Here is a 7,767-nt window from a genome sequence, read left to right as displayed (position 1 = left end):
TAATCATTGTTTGGAAAAACTGTAACATTTTACACGTATTTCACTTAGTTTAAGAACCAAAACATTTAAGTCATCTGAAATATGCCAGTAATAGCTAAATGTCTTCTGAGCTTTTTAGTCTCTTAAGAGATGAAAATCTTTAAACATACATCTAATTTTTTTCTGCCTAACATCCTATATCTTAAGAAGATCTTTGGCATAAAGGATAAATACAGATTCTCTTGTGAAATGAAAGAAAGAGATGAGAAAATACATACTTATAGTGATTGTGTAAATAAACTAAGAAATTCATTCAACATTCTGAGGGCTCTTAGCTCATTGGACTAGAACGATGCTGGAATCTAAGATTATACTAAAATTTTAGACTTGAGCCTATCTTTAAGACTGCTTAATACTATTGATTTTTCAGTCAGTATTCTTTTTGTTGTTGGTCATGGTGGTTGTGGGGGTTGTGGGCCTTGAACTCTGGGCCTGGGTGCTGTCCCTCAACTCTTCAACTCAAGGCTAGAGTTCTACCACCTGAGCCATAGGGCCACTTCAGGTTTTCTGGTGGTTTATTGGAGATAAGAGTCTCATGGACTTTTCATGCACAGGCTGGCTTTGAAACATGATATTCAGATCTCAGCCTCCTGAGTAGCTAGGATTATAGGGGTGAGTCACCGGCAACTCAACTGGCTTCTCTGTACAACATCAACCATAAAATAATATGAATTAAAATCAATAAAGGACGTGTTTGGCAAATAAAGTAAAATGATAACTTACAGACAAATGAAAATAATAACATACATATATGTCTATATGCATGTATATACACATCTGTATATCCTTATATAGGTATTAGTATATATACACATATAAGTATGAATATATGCATATGTACATATAGTGTGTAAACATATAAATTTATTTAAATAGACTTGAATCAGAAATATATTAATAGCATATTAATGCCAATGAAAAACTTTAACCATCCTGAATAAGTTATAAAAAATCCAAATACATATCTCTATAGTAATATAATAACAACCAAGTAACATATGGAAAGATCATAACATACATAGACATTGCATACATATAGAGATTAGTGGAAATAGAAACAATAAGATAGCCATGCACAACCCTTATGTAGAAATTGGAATCCTTATACATTGGTGTTTGACATTTAAAATAATATAGTCAGTTTGTTGAACATATTGGCAATCTTTAAGATATTATATATAGAGTTGCTTCTATGATCCAGCATTTTGAATCATAATTGTATATACAAAATAGATTTCAACATTTGTCCAATGAGACACATATACAAGAATATACAGAGCAAAACCTTTTACAATAACATGTAATAAAGAATTTAAATGCCCATTGAGGACGTTATTCTATTATACATATGCTCTATCCATGAGAAAAGTTTACATGGACTTACTGTAAAAACAGTAATATTACATGGGAAAAATGGATAAAATAGACTACATTTTCTAATTATATGAGCTTTTTAAAATTGGCACATCTGTAGAGGAAGAATATGAAATAATAGCTGCTCAAGAGAGGTATGGTCGAATGTTGACAGGAAGTGACTAGTAATAAATATGGGAATATTTTGAGAGGGTAGTAAGGATAAAATGTTCTAGAACTGAAGGTAATATTCTTACTCCATCTCTTTAACATTCTAAGAATAATTTACTTTATCGAAAACTTACAAATTGCATTTGCATTAACCTTAGGAAAATTTTTAGAATAGTAGTGGGTGAATCTAAGTGATAATATAGAATTTAAAATCACAGAATTCTATAATGCATAACGTTAGTATGTTGATGATTAAGACTATCAAGAAAATATGATCCGTGGTATATTTTCTGAGTGACTATACATGCTATTGTGAGTCAGTGAATATTCTACAAAATTATGTAAATTGAGGGATGAGATAGGATTGTGAAGGATGAGGGATAATGATTATCAAGAGGCATTGTATAGGGCTGGGAATGTGGCTTAGTGGTAGATTGCTTGCCTTGCATGTGTGAAGCCCTGGGTTTGGTTCCTCAATACTACATAAACAAAAAATCTGGAATTGGCACTATGACACAAGTCATAGAGTACTAGCATGAGGAAAAGAAACTCAAGGACATTGCCAAGGCCCTGATTTCAAGCCCCAGGACGAGTAAAAAAAATAGGTGCATTGTATTAAACCGGGCAATAGTGGCTCACACCTGTAATCCTATATAATTAGGAGGCTGAGGATTGAGGTTTGAAGCCAGTCCAGGCAAGAAAGTCTGTGAGATTCATATTTCCAATTAAATCTCAGAAAAATCTGAAAGTGCTGCTATGCCTCAAGTGATAGAATTCTAGCATTCATCCAAAGGCACTCAGGAACAGCATTCAGACCCAGAGTTCAAACCTCAGGAGAGAAAAAAGAAAAAAAAAAAACACCTCACTAAACACTATTCATTAGCTGCTTTGTCAAACAGCAACTCCCATACAACTACTTAAAGTTAATTAAAAATATGATAAAATGTAAGTCATTTTGGGAACCAGACATAGATAGAATACATGGGACGAAGTAAATTTTAATACATGCAGTTTAGGTTGTAATTTGTTCTACAGTCTTCTTACATCATTTATGAAATTGACAATGCAGTCAATTATAGGTCAATTTCCTTAAGGAACAGATTGTAGTCTGCTGTCTTCTCATAGGAAACCATAGACGTGATTTTTTTGCCTCTTATTGAAGTATATCTGATATTTTAATCTAGATTTGTCTTAATATAATATTAATTTAATCAATCATTTCATTAGGGCGATATTGGTCAGATTTTTTTCCAGTAAATCTTATCCCTTATAATAAATGTGACCATGTTGTGTCAGTCTCCTATTAATATGACAAAATACTTTATAAAATTAACTTAAAAGGGGGAGAGATTAATCTTGTCTTCTGATTTTACACATTTCAGTTTATATTTCTTATCCTCATTGCTTTGGTTTGGTGGTGGCACAGTACCCCATGTCAGGAACATGTGACGGAGTATGTGTATTCATGGAAGCCAGGAAGTAAAGTAGGAATAAGAGTGGAGAAAGAGAGAAACACGAGGAGGGGAAGAGGGAGAGGGAGAAGGAAAAGCAAAAGGAGAAGGAGACAGAGAGTAAAAGAAGGAAGAAGAGGAAAGGACTTTGATCTTAACATTCTCTTTGATCATAAGTTCTCAATGACCAAATCTCTACAACTATGCCCACGTGAGAGGGTTCACCTTTTTATGGCAACATAGTGAAAGCTAATTATTAATCCCAACACTTTATGATTTCAGTTTTAATTTCTAGAGTTACGGGTAGATATTTCTGTAAATTGTGATAAATTCTGTTCCTAATTATTTACTTGAAATAATCAGAGAAGCTTTTTGAAATTGAGGAGGTTGGATTATACCATTACTGAAGAGATGAATGAAATATTTTGAGTGCAAATACATTTTATTTAACAGATAAGAAAGCTTCAAGAGATTTCATTTTTTGACATTCAAAAATGACTATTTCATCTAACTCATAATAACTTGAATTTTTCATAATTTTATGACATTTCCATTCAAGTTTTTGTCATCTATTGTGAGGTTCTTTCTTTCTAGTGGAAGAAAAAATAAATACTATCACGATCATTTATTTCTTAATTATTCTATAGAGTAGGTATAATATGAATTTCCTACCATTCAAAACAAGTTATATTCAATTCTAGGAATAATTGCATGAGCCATGGAATATCTTGCTTTATGTCATATTGAGATTGATTCAATTTCTAAAAATCACTGTTGACATAGTACATGAAATTCAGTGTTTCCTTGAAATGTCTTAGTAATCAAACTTCAGAAATACATAACCAGTAACTAAAATATTTATATACCCAAAAAACGTATGAATCTATATATTATGTCAAAAACGCTTAGGTTTAAAAGAAGAAAAAATCATGTGACTACAGTAGATAATATTTAATTTAATGAAAAATTGCTTCATTCACCCTGACAGAGCCTATTGCTTTTAGCTTAAATGAGAAATTTGATTAAGGATCCCTTTTCGCTTGAATAATAGAGTATTTCGATTTGTGCAAAGATTCTGACATTTAAACCTTTGAGTGTATATTTTTTATAAAAATGAAAACTATTTTTCACAGTGCATGTTCAGCTTTAATAACTAAATAAATATCTAAATATTAATTTGTTAAACTGATAAGAAATATATTTTATTCTTAGGTATATCTGTGCTTAATATGGGTTTCTCTAGCTTGTAATCCTGGCTACTCAGGGACCTGGGGTTCAAAGCCAGCCTTGGCCACAAAGAAATCATCTTATAAATATGTTAGAAACAATTGCAAGAAAGAAAAAAAAAACATGTAAATACTTATCGTGAGGTTCATTTCACCTAACATCAACTTATCTGACCTATTCTGCTTGTCACAGACGTGCCCCTCCCCCACGGTATAACCCCTGCTTGCATTGTATTTGATGTTGGTATGATTTGTGGAGAGCAAGGGAAAAATTACATGGTTTAAAAAAGGATACAGGTGGACCCATTGCAACAATGAGATTTACAAGTCATTATGTAGAAAAACAAACTTTAGAACTTTGACAGGGGGGTGGATGGGGCAGGAAGGGGGGGAAATGAGAAAGGTTGAGAAGTAGAAAAAAAGGATGAGACAACAATGATTGATAAGAAATGTACTCATTAACATGCCCATGTAATTGTAACCCCTTTGTACTGTATTTTCACAATAAAAAAATTTAAAAAGTTTTAAAAAGCCAGCCTTGGAAAGAAGTTCATGAGTCGCATTTCAATTAATCACACACACATCAACACACACACACACACACACACACACACACATACATACACACACACACACACACACACACACACACACACACACACATACACACACAAAGCCAGAAGTGCAGTTGTTGCTCAAACGTTTAAACCAATATCCTTTAGAGTTCAAATCACAAAAACAACACACACACAATATTATGTCTAAATTCTTATTTTACTTTGAAGAAATAAACAATATCATGGAAAGTGATATTTGTTACATATCCTGCAACTTTTGTGAAGTTGTTTTTAGTACAATTTCTCTTAAGATATAACATAGGTTATTAAAATTAATATTATTCTAGACTACTCATAATTACTCATAACACCTTGAAGAAAAACAGTTGGTGTTTTTTCTATAGCCATAAGATATGTTCTGAGTAAAGAAGAAAGGAAGTATGGAAGAAAAAGAAAGAAAGAAAGAAAGAAAGAAAGAAGAAAGGAAGTATGGAAGAAAAAGAAAGAAAGAAGAAAGAAAAGAAAGAAAGAAAGAAAGAAAGAAAGAAAGAAGAAAGAAAGAAAGAAAGAAAGAAAGAAAGAAAGAAAGAAAGAAAGAAAGAAAGAAGAAAGAAAGGAAGAAGGAAGGAAGGAAGGAAGAAAGGAAGGAAGGAAGGAAGAAAGGAAGGAAGGAAGGAAGGAAGGAAGGAAGGAAGGAAGGAAGGAAGGAAGGAAGGAAGAAAGAAAGAAAGGAAAGAAGAAAGGAAAGGAAGGAAGGAAGGAAGGAAGAAAGGACAGAAAGAAAGAGAGAGAAAGAAGAAAGAAAGAGAGAGAAAGAGAAGAGAGAGAGAAAAAGAAAGAGAGAGAGAAAAAGAAAGAGAGAGAGGGGGGTAAGGAAGGAGGAAATGAGGGAGGAGGGAAAGAAGGAAGGAAGGAAAAAGGAAGGAATGAAGGAACGAAGGAACAAAGGAAGAGGCGGAGGAAGGAAGGGACAAAAACGATTCAATTTATAAAATCAGGTATTTAGCCCAACATAAACTTCATGTAATTAACACTTTAGTCAATGCAATTTTGCAATTTTCATTTGCATGTTCCCCATGCATGAATGAAACCAACAAATGAAGGATCAGAAATAACCAGGTGTATCTGTTTGCATCTATAGTAAATATGTATGCAATTTTTTCTCAGTTTCTACACATAATCAAATAATTATTTGTAAACAATTCACACTTATTTATAAGTATTTTAAAAATTGAGGTATCCAAAGGATGCCAATATATTATATAACGTGAATACTAGTATTTATAATGCTATTAATATTACAGTCTTCATATTTTATTAATTGTAACAATTTTATTTTGTATTTTATGAGAGATATTAGCGTACTCTGATTTTGGTGTCTGTGAGAGTTCTAATAGCAGACCTTAATTAAAATCAAAGGAGATCTGTATTTGTTGGCTAAACGAATATTTTTGAAAGCAATTAACACATCAGAGATTGTTCAAATACATCAGAAGGGCTTTAGGCTGTACCACGTTTACATGTTTACCTATGATGTGATTCAAGAGCCACTAAAAAATCATACTTCACTTTGCCATCACTATAATGATCCCCATTGTAAGAAGAATCATTCACATAATTCACATGATATAAGCTTGTCCTTAAGTAATTATTTTCTATGAAATAAGATCCAAATGATACACCACACTGAGTTAAAGAAAAAGTTGCAAAGTGTATTGGATGATGTAACTCCTTCCAGGTAAACATGTTGAAATTCTATTCCTCTGCCTGGTCACATTAGAATGAACGTTTCAGAGATTACCCTGCAGTAATGATCCTGATAAAAGAAGCCCAGTATAACTACTCTGCGATGTGAACGTCCAGAAAATAGATTATAATGAACCAGAAAATGGACCCCCATTAGACAAAGAATTGCTTGAATTACCATTTTTATAATCAATGTTTAAGCTTCTAGAGTATGGATAATATACTCCTGATGTTATTAAGCCACTTATTTTGAAATATTCTAACAGCCCGCTGGCTGACAAAAAGCAAAGTAGTTTTGATTTAAATTTCACAAATTCAGATAAAAAAGATTAATGAAGTGTTATTATTTGAATTTTATTCTCCATATCTCCAGGTTTAAAATATTTTAAGGGCTGGGAAGGTGGCTCAGTAGTAGAGCACTTGCCTTGCATGCATGAGGTCCTCAGCACCATATAAGCAAAAAAAAAATCGAAGAGATGCTGTGTCTCAAGTGGTAGAGCACTAGCCTTGAGCTGAAGAGATGAGGGATAGCGCCCAGGCCCGGAGTTCAGGCCCCACAACTGGCAACACCCCCCAAAATTTTTAAATGGGAATCTAATTTAAGTTCAACTCTATATTCAACTATCATAATTAATTTTTTGAATATTTTTATTATCTTTATCTGTAAAAATAGTTGGTATTAACTGAAACAGTGTATGGATACATCTTGATCAATGTCACCCCATTCAACATTTTCATCCACCCATCCCAATCAACCCTGATTCTTATGTATCTCAATATTATGTTCTGGAATTACTTGCCATTTAACAAAGCAGTTTATGTGTATGAAGCACCTGGAATTGTGTTACCACATCAATATTTTCACCCCCCATTTCACACTACGCCTGGCTTTGCATATTTCAATTCTGGGAAGTATACAATGGATTCTTGCCTGTATTCGATCCTTTTCCCCTTCAATTTCCTACCCATCTCATATTGCCCCCCTTTGTCCTCTCTTGCAGTACACATTTACTGGTATTTATTTTGTTGGGCTTTGACTTAGTCTTTTAAGAGAATTATAGTATTTTCACTGTCCATGGACTCTGCCACTTCAGATAATTCATTTGTACCTTCTTGAATACCATCCAGTGTGTTTACTTTTACATTTTTAGGCACCTTCTATCTAACACAAATGAGGAAAATCAAGCAAGCTAAGTTTCTCTGAGTCTGCTTTATTTCACTTAA

The sequence above is a fragment of the Dipodomys spectabilis genome, unplaced genomic scaffold (assembly GCF_019054845.1).
Source record: "Dipodomys spectabilis isolate Male_0828 unplaced genomic scaffold, ASM1905484v1 ptg000191l, whole genome shotgun sequence".
Classification (NCBI taxonomy): domain Eukaryota; kingdom Metazoa; phylum Chordata; class Mammalia; order Rodentia; family Heteromyidae; genus Dipodomys; species Dipodomys spectabilis.
This window is presented reverse-complemented; position numbering follows the sequence as displayed.